This window comes from Eptatretus burgeri, chromosome 3 (genome assembly GCF_056783735.1).
Source record: "Eptatretus burgeri isolate ZD-2024b chromosome 3, Ebu_testis_v1, whole genome shotgun sequence".
Classification (NCBI taxonomy): domain Eukaryota; kingdom Metazoa; phylum Chordata; class Myxini; order Myxiniformes; family Myxinidae; genus Eptatretus; species Eptatretus burgeri.
The window spans coordinates 143,003,045-143,018,511 of record NC_140963.1 but is presented as its reverse complement, the minus strand read 5'-3'; the positions used below and the strand labels follow the sequence as shown (position 1 = coordinate 143,018,511).

At 47.5% G+C, this 15,467-nt stretch overlaps 1 long non-coding RNA gene across 1 annotated transcript in view; it reads left to right on the top strand.

Moving 5' to 3' along the window:
• The window catches only part of LOC147031193 (uncharacterized), an 88,660-nt gene that overhangs the window by 47,242 nt on the left and 25,951 nt on the right, over window positions 1–15,467 (top strand). The window contains exon 5 of the long non-coding RNA XR_015056722.1: window positions 4,577–4,654. This is a non-coding gene — a long non-coding RNA (uncharacterized LOC147031193). The remainder of the gene's footprint in view (window positions 1–4,576; window positions 4,655–15,467) is intronic.

The window sequence follows — 15,467 nt, the reverse complement described above, 5'->3', positions numbered from 1 at the left end:
TCACATCTATTAACATTTACTAAAGCTCGATGAGATCCCACCTATTACCATTTACTGAATATCGATGAGAACACATCTATTAGCATTTACTACACCTCAAGGAGAGCACGTTTATTAGCATTTACTAAAGCTTGATGAGAGCCCACCTATGAGCATTTACTACATCTAACTGAGAGCCCGTCTGTGAGCATTTACATTTCAATGAGAGCCCATCTTATTCGCATTTACTAAAGCTCGATGAGAGCCCGCATCTTCACATTTACCACAGCCCAATGAAAGCATGTCTATGAGCATTTACTAAAGCTCGATGAGAGCCCACCTAATAGCACTGATTAGACCTCCATGAGAGCCTGTCTATTAGCATTTACTAAAGCTTGATGAGAGTCCACCTATGAGCATTTACTACATCTAACTGAGAGCCCGTCTGTGAGCATTTACATTTCAATGAGAGCCCATCTATTCGCGTTTACTAAAGCTCGATGAGAGCCCGCATCTTCACATTTACCACAGCCCAATGAAAGCATGTCTATGAGCATTTACTAAAGCTCGATGAGAGCCCACCTAATAGCACTGATTAGACCTCCATGAGAGCCTGTCTATTAGCATTTACTAAAGCTTGATGAGAGCCCACCTATGAGCATTTACTACATCTAACTGAGAGCCCGTCTGTGAGCATTTACATTTCAATGAGAGCCCATCTTATTCGCATTTACTAAAGCTCGATGAGAGCCCGCATCTTCACATTTACCACAGCCCAATGAAAGCATGTCTATGAGCATTTACTAAAGCTCGATGAGAGCCCACCTAATAGCACTGATTAGACCTCCATGAGAGCCTGTTTATTAGCATTTACTAAAGCTTGATGAGAGCCCACCTATGAGCATTTACTACATCTAACTGAGAGCCCGTCTGTGAGCATTTACATTTCAATGAGAGCCCATCTATTCGCGTTTACTAAAGCTCGATGAGAGCCCGCATCTTCACATTTACCACAGCCCAATGAAAGCATGTCTATGAGCATTTACTAAAGCTCGATGAGAGCCCACCTAATAGCACTGATTAGACCTCCATGAGAGCCTGTCTATTAGCATTTACTAAAGCTTGATGAGAGCCCACCTATGAGCATTTACTACATCTAACTGAGAGCCCGTCTGTGAGCATTTACATTTCAATGAGAGCCCATCTTATTCGCATTTACTAAAGCTCAATGAGAGCCTGCATCTTCGCATTTACCACAGCCCAATGAAAGCATGTCTATGGGCATTTACTAAAGCTCGATGAGAGCCCACGTAATAGCACTTATTAGACCTCGATGAGAGCCTGTCTATTCGCATTTACTGCACCTCAATGAGAGCACGTTTATTAGCATTTACTAAAGCTTGTTGAGAGCATGTCTAGTTGCATTTAGGGAAGCTCAATGAGTACACGTCTATTACCATTTACTGCGCCTCGATGACAGCCCACCTATTAGCATTTACTGAAGCTCGATGAGAGCCCACCTATTAGCATTTACTGAATGTCGATGAGAGCATGTCAATTAGCATTTACTCAAGCTCGATGAGAGCCCGCCTATTAGCATTTACTGAAGCTCGATGAGAGCCCACCTATTAGTATTTACTGAATGTCGATGAGAGCATGTCAATTAGCATTTACTCAAGTTCGATGAGAGCCCGCCTATTAGCATTTCCTAAAGCTCGATGAGAGCACGTCTTAGCATTTACTGAATCTCGATGATCCCACCAATTAGTATTTACTGCACCTCAATGAGAGTCTGCCTATTTGAATTTACTTAAGCTCGATGAGAGCATGTCTATTAGCATTTACGAAAGCGAGATGACAGCACATCTATTTGCATTTACTGCACCTTGATGAAAGCAGGTCTATGAGCATTCACGACATTCCGATGAGAGCCTGCCTATAAGCATTTACTGAAGCTCGATGAGAGCCCGCCAATTAGCATTTACTAAAGCTCGATGAGAGCACGTCTATTACCATTTACAAAAGCTCGATGAGAGCATGTCTACTAGCATTTACTGAAGCTCGATGAGAGCATGTCTATTAGCATTTACTGAAGCTCGATGAGAGCATGTCTATTAGCATTTACTAAAGCTCGATGAGAGCATGTCTATTACCATTTACAAAAGCTCGATGAGAGCATGTCTACTAGCATTTACTGAAGCTCGATGAGAGCATGTCTATTACCATTTACAAAAGCTCGATGAGAGCATGTCTACTAGCATTTACTGAAGCTCGATGAGAGCATGTCTATTACCATTTACAAAAGCTCGATGAGAGCATGTCTACTAGCATTTACTGAAGCTCGATGAGAGCATGTCTATTAGCATTTACTGAAGCTCGATGAGAGCATGTCTATTAGCATTTACTCAAGCTCGATGAGAGCATGTCTTCACATTTCCTAAAGCTACATGAGAGCACGTCTATTAGCATTTACTGAAGCTCGATGAGAACCCGCCTATTAGCATTTACTCAAGCTTGATGGGAGCCAGTCTATAAGCATTCACTACACCTTCATGAGAGCCTGCCGATTAGCATTTACTAAATCTCGATGAGAGCCTGCCTATTCGCATTTACTGAAGCACAATGAGAGCACATTTGTGATCATTTACTTCACCTCGATGAGAGCACGTCTTTTCACATTCACTGCACCTCAATGAGAGTCTGTCTTACTATTTACAAAAATAGCCTGACCTGATCTGATCTGATGATGCCTGTTGGATGATACCGACAGTTTATAATCGGATCGGGATTTAAAATCCAGACTAGATGACTGTTGGTGTTGATTTGATGTGGATGAAAACTGTTGGTGTTAATTTGACATGGATGATACCGGTTAGTGTTTATTTGATGTGGATGATACCTGTTGGTATTGATTTGATATGGATGATACGTGTTGGTGTTGATTTGATGTGGATGATACCTGTTCGTGTTTATTTGATGTAGATGATACCTGTTGGTGTTTATTTGATGTAGATGATACCTGTTGGTGTTGATTTGATGTGGATGAAAACTGTTGGTGTTAATTTGACATGGATAATACCGGTTAGTGTTTATTTGATGTGGATGATGCCTGTTGGTGTTTATTTGATGTAGATGATACCTGTTGGTGTTGATTTGATGTGGATGAAAACTGTTGGTGTTAATTTGACATGGATAATACCGGTTAGTGTTTATTTGATGTGGATGATACCTGTTGGTATTGATTTGATATGGATGATACGTGTTGGTGTTGATTTGATGTGGATAAGACCTGCTAGTGTTGATTTGATGTGGATGATACCTGTTCGTGTTTATTTGATGTAGATGACACCTGTTGGTGTTGATTTGATGTGGATGATACCTGTTGGTGTTGATTTGATGTGGATGATACCTGTTGGTGTTGATTTGATGTGGATGATACCTGTTGGTGTTAATTTGATGTGGATGATACCTGTTAGTATTGATTTGATGTGCATGATACCTGTTGGTGTTGATTTGATGTGCATGATACCTGTTGGTGTTGATTTGATGTGGATGATACCTGTTAGTGTTAATTTGATGTGGATGATACCTGTAGGTGTTTATTTGATGTGGATGATACCTGTTGGCGTTGATTTGATGTGGATGATACCTGTTGGTGTTGATTTGATGTGGATGATACCTGTTGGTGTTGATTTGATTTGGATGATACCTGTTCGTGTTGATTTGATTCACATGATACCTGATTGTGTCATTTCGGAATGTGAATTTTCATGACCTTGACCGATGGTTATAAAAACAACCCAAAGGTGTGTGCCCTGTGCAGCAGAGCCGCCGTTGTTCTGTGACCCACCCGTGACACTCTCTTCATAACACATATGTCTTACGCACATTCTGCTGCCCATAGGGTTTTAATAGTTTGTGTTCAACTAATTACATCCTGTTTGTCTTGCTGGACAAACCATGGCAGGATGATACCAAGGCGTGGTGTCCAAGAAGTTGTGTTTTCACAGCGTTCCGCCTCTGTTCGTGAGTGTCCATTGTGATTCCTGAAATATCGCCTCTTCCCGTTTTCTCCCCATCGGTTTTCAGGTGCATTTTAATGAAGCCCATGGGGTCGGAACACAGTGGACGTCACACAGATTCACAGTACTTTTTGGGTTCCCTGCGATGGAAACACAAATATATTCGATATAATCCTCCAAGGCTTAAACACTTGCACCGATAAGATTTCAAAATGAAAACCCTTCCATCACGTGGACCCTGTACCACGCAGGGACCCACACCAAAACAAGGGTCTAATCCGGGTGTAAAGGATGACATGTGTTTTCAAAACGCCATGTCAACAAGCGGTCTTGCTTGTCATGCTGGTACGTTCGTTTGAAACGTGACAAAGTTGTTGAAACTTGTTTCCACTTAAAAATCCCCCCCACCCCCTGCCAAAAAAAAAATCATAGCAAAATATATATTATGGCATCTACTTTTATATTTATATGTGCACAGGGGTCCAGATGTCTTGTGACCCCTAACGTTTTTTCCCCTTTTCTCATTCATTTGCACAAGTGGACCAGCTGGTAATGTTGCGTAAAATTTCCCACAGGACAAGGCGTCGGTCGAATCATCCTGTGCAAAGAAACTGCTGATTCTCATCGAGACTGGACCCTTAACATTGACATTGGTAATATTTACAATCATAATATTTAATAAAGTTTACATATGCCATTTTTAGCTCACCTGGATTTTAGTCCGGTGAGCTTATGCGATCGAGCAGCGTCCCTGGGTGAGTGAGTCTGTAAACACTTCAGTCATTATCATTTGAACCAAACACATGATTTTGATGAAACTTTGCCCCAACCTTCATATTTGATGCCAAACGAAAGTGTATTGACCGCATCAAAATCTGCACTCATTTAGAGGGTCGACTGGGAGCAAGTGGGGGGTTTGACTCCTCCCCTCCTCCACAAATTAGGTATTGGCCCTCTTCTTCGAAACGACACACTATTTCGATGAAACTTGACCACAACCTTCAACAGCCGTGATGTACTAAGTAAAGTTTGTTCACGGCATTCAAAATAAGTTGGGGTTGATGTGGATTTTTTTAACCCACCTTGTTGTGATTGTTGAAGGATTCTACCTGGCCGATTGTGAAATCCTATTTGACTTCAGAGAGAGTTTAACGTTTGTCCGATTTGGTTATAGAATCCTGCATAAAACCCTATTGACACTGATAACCGATGTCAACACAAGTCCTTCCTTGTGAAACAATTTATTATTCTAATTATACACCATACAATTCTCACCCTCGTACAATGAACTTAAGAATCCCCATTGATTGCAATATTATTTGCTTCTATTTCATTTATTCTTACTTCAGTTAACAGTTAGACCAACCCGATTCAATTCACTTCCACATTACATCAGAGAGTTTTATTCTAACTTGGTACTTGGTCAGTTCCAAGGAGCACAAGCCACTGAGATTCTAATACTTCCTCAGGTACTTGCACTGAAACAATTTTACATTTCAAAGCATTTTATACTTTCATGAGAGAGTGGTGGGGGCTATCAACCCAGACTGCAGACGTGCCCTTTGGACGAGAAGCTACTTTGTACATTTCGAGGCAAAGGTTCACTGTTATCAGCTCAGGTCACTCCCCTCCAGACCAAGACATTTATCATCGTTTAGGGCAAAAGTCTCTTGGCCAGAAAGGACAGCCAATTCAACTTGTAGCATAAAAGTTACATTTCTAAAACTCTATTTGTTACAATTTAGAATACATTAATATAAATTTTTCCCCCCACAGGGTCTTAGGGGGTCTGCGGGGGTTGGTGGGGGGAGTTTGAGTGACAGTTGCTCCCAATCCAGGTGACCTTCAGGACGCGCAGTCCTATTTTTATGTCGCTTACATTATATTACACACCCATTGGTATACAACAAGTATGACTGCACTCTTAAAGATGAACTGCGCGATTGGGAAACATATTTAATGCGCTATTAAAAGATTAACTCGACACTTCTCATCCATGTCAGCATCCGCCATGGTTATATCAGAACGAGCTGTTTCATCAAACGGTCACGGATTGTTTAACCCCAATATGGGGTCATTCAAAAATTATTATGTAACTCAGGTGTTACTGTGCATGCTGACAGGCTTGATTAAACCTTACTATTAATTTTCTTCGACATATAATTATTTTTCAGGGTCCCTCATCGTGAATAGATTCACTGCATCATGGGGTGTGTCGCTGTCGGTACAAGTCTGTCAAGTCTGTTTTGTCGGAACAACTCTTGTCGGCAGGAAGACAAAAGTCCAAGTCTTTAAGTCCTTCGTTCTTCCAGTCTTGCTCTACGGATGCGAGACTTGGCTTCTGACCAGGGATCTGGGATGGAAACTTAACTCCTTAGGTACCAGGTGTCTTCGGAAAATCCTTGGCTATCGCTGATCGAACTTTGTGCCCAATGAGCGGTTTCTGAGAAAGACTCAGATGAGATTTATTCCCTATATAGTCCGTGAGCATCAGCTGCGGCTGTATGGACATGTGGCTCATTTTCCTGACACTGATCCTGCTCACCAGATTCTCACAGCGAGGGAGCCTCTGAGTGGAGGAGGCCAACGGGCTGACAATGTGCCTCGTGGTTGCAGAAGGTTGATCGGCATCTCAAGGAGATGGGGACGGGCCAGACATCTGCCTGGTGGACGGCCAGACGGAGGCCCCTTGAGTACTGTCAGAAAGTGGACACAGTGATGCGCTGCTCCGGCATATGCTTCCATGTCTGACCTGACCTGGCCTCATCATGAGTAACACTGATCCAAACAAAGCCAACGGAAATCTGATTCAACAAGCCTGGGCAGTGTTTAATCAGCATTGGCCTACAGGCCTGATGTTAGGCCCACCAGAAAAATAAGATGGTGGCCATATTACTTTGTTTGGGTTCAATGGTTGGTGGAGTCAAGCGACAAATGTGGGTGGGGTCTGGCAGCTGTCCAACCAATGGGTGCACATCAAAAATCGACCCCCCAATAAGAACCACAACAACAACAACAACAACAACCATGTGGAACTCTTGTAGACCCGCTGCATATCACAGGTAAAAATATAAAGTTTTAGAGAATTAAATTGGAGTCACAAGACATCTGGACGGTCCTGTATATTATCTGGATATATATTATCTTTAAATATACATATTTTTATATAATTACATATACAAGTGGGCATTCCCACCTGGGAGTACTCTTCTCAGCCCACCTTTTGTGGGCAATGTGCTGCAGCACATTCTTGGAAATGCACTTAATAATTTTTGTCATTTTTGAAAAACATTTTATTGATCACAACATATACTCGTCATAACGGAACATAATTTGTAATACTGGCTACCACCAAAGGGTGGTGCTATTTCCACCATGTATGTATACTGCACTGTATTATGTTTTATACTGGCAGGATAGCTTAGGCTCTAGAGGTGTGCACATTTCCCTTTGAGGTGTCTAGCCTGGGTTTGAATCTCGACCCAGCTATCAACTCCCGTTCTGGTGTGTTATATGCAGGGCATCGTTGTATGTGCCATCCTTTGGACGGACATTAAACTGGAAAGCCAGGGGACTCATCTGCTAGGTGAATGTTAAAGATCCCTTATATTTTTCATGAAGAGTCGGTGAGTTTATATGCCACTGAACAAATTAAAATTCCTGCCCAACTCTGCTCCCATGGAATGTTAGTGAAAGACTTTGGCTAAAAACGTTTCCTGGCCAATGCCACAAGAAGATGGGGATAATTGGGGCCGTTGAAGGTGTGCGTGTCTCTGTCGGCTGCCGCCACTAATCGTCATCTCCACATGCAGGCCCAAATACTCAACGTCGCCTTCCCTGGTCTCAAAGCACCCATCTCCACCCCAGCAAAGAGCAACAACTCGTGAATCAAGCCATCTCCTCATTTGTGCTCGACAGAGCATTTCCCATCCCATGCCCTTAATGATGATGATGTCGTTTCACACGACCTCCCATGTGCCCTCAGGTGGTTCGCCCGATCCCACCCGGGACACCCCCGCTCGCCCGGACATGGCGTGCCTTTGCTACCGATCATAATCTCCACATATGGTCCCACTGAAGCTCGCTCTTATCCATCCTCTGTTGGAAGGAGTCGTCAAAGTGTACCATGGAAGGGAGTCAGCAAGAGGGAGTCATCCTTGGTGTGAGAGAGCCAACAAAGTGCACCAAGCTGCATGGCTAGGTCGCATCCCAAACTCATGTCGATTGCCGTGATACCGGATGCCACAAACATGGTCCTCGGCCTCACCGAAGCTGTTATATTCAGCACGGTCCTCAATCCCACTAAAGTTTGGTCCCACTCATATTTTGCTTGATGGAGTCGATAAAGCCCTCCAGTCCAGACTGCATGGCAAGGCCATGTTCTAAACACATGTCGATCAGTATAATACCAGGCACTATGTGCCCGGCTCTTGTCCTCATTGAAGCTGTTGTTTTCGGCTCAGTCTTCACTCCCACTGAAGCTTGGTCACATTCGTCCTTGGCAGGAGGAAGTCAGCAAAATGAAGTCGCCAAAGCTCGGTCCCTTGTCCTCGCCCGGAGGACGTCAACAGAGCCCACCAAGTTACAGGCCTAGGCTGTACCGCAAACGCATGTTGAACGGTGCAACACTGGTATGGGTACCACATACATGCTTCTCTGTCCCACAGAAGCTGCCGCCCTCGTCATGGGTCTTCTCCCCCCCCCCATCAAAGTTGCTGTGTTCAGCGTGGTCTTTGGTCCCATCCCTCCCTGAAGAAGGAGAGGTGGCAAAGTACGCCACCTCCCCCTCGCCACCACTGCGCGTGTGTGTGTGTGTGTGTGTGTGTGTGTGTGTGTGTGTGTGTGTGTGTGTGTGTGTGTGTGTGTGTGTGTGTGTGTGTGTGTGTGTGTGTGTGTGTGTGTGTGTGTGTGTGTGTGTGTGTGTGTGTGTGTGTGTGTGTGTGTGTATGTTTGTCGGTGTCGTCCATCACACTTTAATTTAAAGGGTTCCTGGTGTCGTAGAAAAATATAACTGAGCAGGGTGCCATCACCAACTGGGGTTCTTATCAGTCTTACCTCAAATAAGCAATTTTTGGGAGTATGTATTGGTAGAAACGGGAATTCAACGTAAAGTGATGATGTGGACCGTGACACATGGTAGATGTCTACTTTATCAACAATGGTGGTGTGCTGAGAAGAACCATCGTTAGTGATTAAAAATATATGTTTTGATATACATTATGTCATGCATAGCACGATACTTGTGAAGTCCAAATAAACAATAGTTGCCATGGAAACATCAATTTGGTGATTTGTAAAATTGGACCTATCAAGTGTTTTATGTGATGAATGTTGTGCATAACAAACGTCATTGATGCATTTTCTAATTGTCGCCAAAGACGTGTTTTACATTTTTTGGATGGCATTGACCTTGACCTTTGATGTTTCCAGATTTTATCCACATGTACTACACATACGTACAAATAAGTCGTGGAAGTTTCAATCTGACATGTTGAAAAATTCCTGAGGTTTGGAAAAAATAAAATCACAAAAATATCCCATTTCATTACAATGGGGTGAAATTGTCATGGACACCGTTTCCTCCTTGTCTTTTCTCCTTTGCCACATGGAGTCTTAAGAGTCTCCAGGGGTCTTCAGAATCTTAAGGGGTGTTTTGGGTCCAAAAGTGTCATTGGAGCCTTTAAGCTCTCAGGGGTATAAAGTGTTTTTAGGGTCCAGTATCTTTGGGTTATAAAGTGTGTAAAGGGTCTTAACGGGTTTTGAGTGCTTCAATGCATGGTTTGAGACCAGGGAAGGCTCCGTTCACTGGTGTGGAGATTACTACTGGTGGCAGCAGACGACACACACACACACACACACACACACACACACACACACACACACACACACACACACACACACACACACACACACACACACACACACACACACACACACACACACACACACACACACACACACGCGCGGCGAGGGGGAGGTGGCATGAATATATCAGTTTCGAAGACGGTAAAGACTGAGCTGAAAATGGCAGCTTTGATGAGATGAGATGTGCCCGGTATCACACCGTTCAACGTGTTTGTGACGTGGCCTGGCCCTGCAGTTTGGTGGGACTTGTTGACCCCGTGCTGTGAGGAGGGAAGGCTCGAGCTTTGGCGAACTCCCTCTTGCAAAGTTCCGACCATTGAGGGCAAGAGAGAGAGAGAGAGAGAGAGAGAGAGAGAGAGAGAGAGAGAGAGAGAGAGAGAGAGAGAGAGAGAGAGAGAGAGAGAGAGAGAGAGAGAGAGAGAGAGAGAGAGAGAGAGAGAGAGAGAGAGAGAGAGAGAGAGAGAGAGAGAGAGAGAGAGAGAGAGAGAGAGAGAGAGAGAGAGAGAGAGAGAGAGAGAGAGAGAGAGAGAGAGAGAGAGAGAGAGACCAAGGTTTGTGATATCGTGGACCGTGCATAGTACGACTTTGATGGGAGTGAGAATTGAGCCATGCACGGCAGCTTTGGATGTGGCGCCCAGAGTCGTGTGGATTGTTGGGTTTTGCTGACCCCATCATGCTGAGAATGAAACCCTTAGCTTTGGCAACTCCATTTTTGCCAAGCTCCGCCAGCATAGAACTGAGTTTCGTGGGATCCAGGACCACACTGAATACAGTGGCTTGGATGGGAGCAACAACTAACAGCCTGAGAATGAAACCCTTAGCTTTGGCAACTCCATTTTTGCCAAGCTCCGCCAGCATAGAACTGAGTTTCGTGGGATCCAGGACCACACTGAATACAGTGGCTTGGATGGGAGCAACAACCGAGCCGGGTACGGCAGCTTTGATGGGGGAGAGTGGCACCTGTAGTTGTGCCGATCGACATGCATTTGGGACATGGCCCGGCGCACCAGCCTTTTACAGATTATTTGGTTTTGCCGACTCTATCCCGTCAAGAAAGGATGAGACCGAGTGGGAAAAGAATGAGACCAGGTGTACCCCAGAGGCCACTTCGGGTATGGAGTAGAAAATGGATCATGGATAAGGAGATGGCTTGGTCCACGAGTCATGGTTCCATGCTGTGGTGAAGATGGATTTTTCAGGACCAGGGAAGGCTGTGTTCAGTGTTTGAGACCTGCAAGTAGAGATGACAACCGGTGGTGGCGGAGCGTATGCACACACGTACATAGGCACAATTGTGACTTTTTACGCATATTATATTGTTGCGGTTCTGCCAAGACAGCGCTCCCTCCAGCAATGACAGACAATATACAGCGGTCCCAAGAGTGATTTCTTTAGTATCCGTTTTAGATCGCCCTTCGCTTGTGTCCAGTGGGTTGATGGGACAAAATGTGTTGCAAGGGCTTTGAGGTACGTCTTTATTCCCATTCTTTATTGTTTCATCAAATTTACTTTGCTGCTCACACAAACCTTGTTTCCTTCACACAAGCATGCAGACAATGGCAACAGATATCTCGTTTGTATATGCACGCCATTCCGTGTCAAACCTCACACCACTCTCAAACTGAGCTCACCTCAGACCTTCACCATACACTAACCCCAACATTGTAGCATCTCATACACCATCAGAATAATCCCCACATCATCGGACCACAACTCAAACTCCCCTGCACTCACAATCACCACACTACAATTGCTATGCTATACCTCTGCTGCTATCGCTCAACCACCATCACCACCAACGACCACCACTTCCCTCTGGAGCAGCCCGTTCTCTTAAAGATACTCGGGGCTGGACATTCTGTTAACTGTCTTGGGGCACGAGTGTGTGCTGGGTGCATTTCAATGTTGTGGGGATAGCCCTAGCGTGCCACTTAACTGCGGCCCTCATTTGTTGTCCATCACTTGTTCTGGCTGGAGAACGCTGCCAGATGCCCTCGGCCCATGCTATTCTCAGAGCTCTGTTGCATGATGGAGTCCAGAGCAAATGAGGCCATTTCTTGTGAAAAATCCTCACTGGGGCGGGGGCAAGACAGTGGATCGAGTCCACGCACCAGTGAGGGCGTGGGGAAACACCCATCGCTCCACCTGTTCCGCTCTCAACTGCCGGCCCCGCCTTGGGAAGTATAAAAGAAAGCTCTGATCTGGCCCACCCTCTTCCCTGCACGTTTCCCGCATGGCCCGCCTGTTCTTCTCTTGCCCACCCTTCTCTCGTCTGGCCTGCCCGCTCTCCTTTTGTTATCTGGCCCGCCCTTTGTTCTTGGTGTCAACGGAGCGAAGCAGTGGACAAGCAAAGAAGCCAGACACCAGACCGAGCGATGCCTTAGCCCATATACATTTACACATACAGACCTCTTTACACTCACATTAAGTCTATCCTCACATGTTATTTTCTTTGTTTCCAACCCCCCCCCCCCACCTACATCTTTACACCTTCCTCTGCCTCAACTACACAGTAGACGCCTTCAGTTTTCCAACCTCCTCATCCCCCTTTTAAGCGACTGGGAAGTGTGGGCCCATTGGTCACGCCAGGTACAAAAGAAGTTGAAAACACCGCATTCTTTTATCATCTCTCTTGCTTTCTAATTTCCTCTGGTATGTGTGTGATGGTGCCTGTCATTGTTAGTGTAAGATAAGCCTGTGGAAGTTTAGTATCAAGTTAGCTCTGCACGGTGTCCTCTTTTGTATGTATTTACATTTCTTTTGCCGCACCCCACAAATCGTTGCTTTCCCCTGTTGTACATATTGCTTTGTATTAATGTGCCACATTCCCTTTCCTCATCTTAATATGTATATACGTGTGTGTGTGTGTGTGTGTGTGTGTGTGTGTGTGTGTGTGTGTGCGCGCGCGCGCGCGGAGGGGAAGGCAGCCGCGCGAGGGGAGGGGAAGGCAGCGGCGTGAGGTGAGGGGAGTGGAAGGCAGCGGCGTGAGGAGAGGGGAAGGCAGCGGCGTGAGGAGAGGGGAAGGCAGCGGCGTGAGGGGAGGGGGGGGAAGGCAGCGGCGTGAGGTGAGGGGAGTGGAAGGCAGCGGCGTGAGGGGAGGGGAAGAAGGCGGCGTGAGGGGAGGGGAAGAAGGCGGCGTGAGGGGAGGGGAAGAAGGCGGCGTGAGGGGAGGGGAGGGGAAGGCAGCGGCGTGAGGGGAGGGGAGGGAAGGCAGCGGCGTGAGGGGAGGGAGGGAGGGAAGGCAGCGGCGTGAGGGTAAGGGAGGGTAGGGCAGCGGCGTGAGGGGAGTGGAAGGCAGCGGCGTGAGGGGAGTGGAAGGCAGCGGCGTGAGGGGAGGGGAAGAAGGCGGCGTGAGGGGAGGGGAAGAAGGCGGCGTGAGGGGAGGAGGGAAGAAGGCGGCGTGAGGGGAGGGAGGGAAGAAGGCGGCGTGAGGGGAGGGGAAGAAGAAGGCGGCGTGAGGGGAGGGGAAGAAGGCGGCGTGAGGGGAGGGGAAGAAGGCGGCGTGAGGGGAGGGGAAGAAGGCGGGCGTGAGGGGAGGGGAAGAAGAAGGCGGCGGGAGGGGAAGAAGGCGGCGTGAGGGGAGGGAAAGAAAGGCGTGCGTGAGGGGGAGGGGAAAGAAGGCGTCGTGAGGGGAGGGGAAGAAAGGCGTCGTGAGGGGAGGGGAAGAAAGGCGTCGTGAGGGGAGGGGAAGAAGGCGTCGTGAGGGGATGGGAAGAAGGTGTCGTGAGGGGATGGGAAGAAGGCGTCGTGAGGGGGAGGGAAGAAGGCGGCGTGAGGGGAGGGGAAGGCAGCGGCGTGAGGGGAGGGGGAGGGAAGGCAGCGGCGTGAGGGGAGGGGGAGGGAAGGCAGCGGCGTGAGAGGGTAAGGGAGGGAGGGCAGCGGCGTGAGAGGGGAGTGGAAGGCAGCGGCGTGAGGGGAGTGGAAGGCAGCGGCGTGAGGGGAGGGGAAGAAGGCGGCGTGAGGGGAGGGGAAGAAGGCGGCGTGAGGGGAGGGAAGAAGGCGGCGTGAGGGGAGGGGAAGAAGGCGGGCGTGAGGGGGAGGGAAGAAGGCGGCGTGAGGGGAGGGAAGAAGGCGGGCGTGAGGGGAGGGAAGAAGGCGGCGTGAGGGGAGGGGAAGAAGGCGGCGTGAGGGGAGGGAAGAAGGCGGCGTGAGGGGAGGGGAAGAAAGGCGGCGTGAGGGGAGGGGAAGAAGGCGTCGTGAGGGGAGGGGAAGAAGGCGGCGTGAGGGGAGGGGAAGAAGGCGGCGGGAGGGGGGAAGAAGGCGGCGTGAGGGGGAGGGAGGGAAAGAAAGGCGTCGTGAGGGGAGGGGAAGAAGGCGTCGTGAGGGGAGGGGAAGAAGGCGTCGTGAGGGGAGGGGAAGAAGGCGTCGTGAGGGGATGGGAAGAAGGCGTCGTGAGGGGATGGGAAGAAGGCGTCGTGAGGGGAGGGGAAGAAGGCGTCGTGAGGGGAGGGGAAGAAGGCGTCGTGAGGGGAGGGGAAGAAGGCAGTGGCGTGAGGGGAGGGGAAGAAGGCAGTGGCGTGAGGGGAGGGGGAGGGAAGGCAGAGTAAGAGCAAGGGAACGAAGCGTGAGGGGAGGGTAGGCAGCTTACCCGTGCATTTCCGAGGCCATAAAATGCACCCAAAAAGCAACGTTTTCTTTTTAACTGCTGTGTTCTCGATAAAGGCAGGCAGAAAATGTCTTCCTCCTGAATATTCTTCTTCACTTTAATGATTAGTCTCATTTAATATCATTTCTCATATTGATTAGATTCAGAAAACGCTGATTTACTCCACCGATTAGAAGTTTTACCCCACCAATTGGCTATTGGTGGCCGTTGTGGACTTGGCAGCTCTGCTCGGCTGCACATAATCAGGTATGTTCACGCAAATACACAGAGGGCATGAGACCCTCCCTTAGTGCGGCCAACCACAGGTAAGATGTCATGGGAAGTAGTGTAACCCTACACACACACACACACACACACACACACACACACACACACACACACACACACACACACACACACACACACACACACACACACACACACACACACACACACACACACACACACACACACACACACACACACACACACACACACACACACACACACACTGAAAGGTGTTTATTCAGAAATCACGACCCCACTTATATTCCTGGTGTTGGCTTAATGGTTAGGGTGGTGGGCTCGGGATCCGAGGATCCCGAGTTCAAATCCTGCTCGCTGTTGAATTAATAATAGGTGGGGTTGACTCTGCCTGTCATCCTTCCGAGGTCGGCAAAATGAGTGTCAGATTGTTGGTATCCTTTGTTGGAGTGGCGACCCATCAAGATTGTGCCCAATAGTCAAGGAGACTGCTTAGGCAGCACCAACGTTCTGCACAGGGTATGGTCCCAATGGATGGATGGACCCAACACATCCAATCCATCATCTGTTGTCAGGGTGGTTGCTGTATATCTTTCAATGCTTCTTATGACGCAAGGACAACCCCTCACCCTCATCCCCCCCACCCCCTTTCCTTCCCCCCTCTAGTTCAAATTCACATTTGAGACAAAATGCATAACTTTAATGAATGGTAGACTTTGATTTCAAGCTCTGCTGATAATGACGGAGGAATT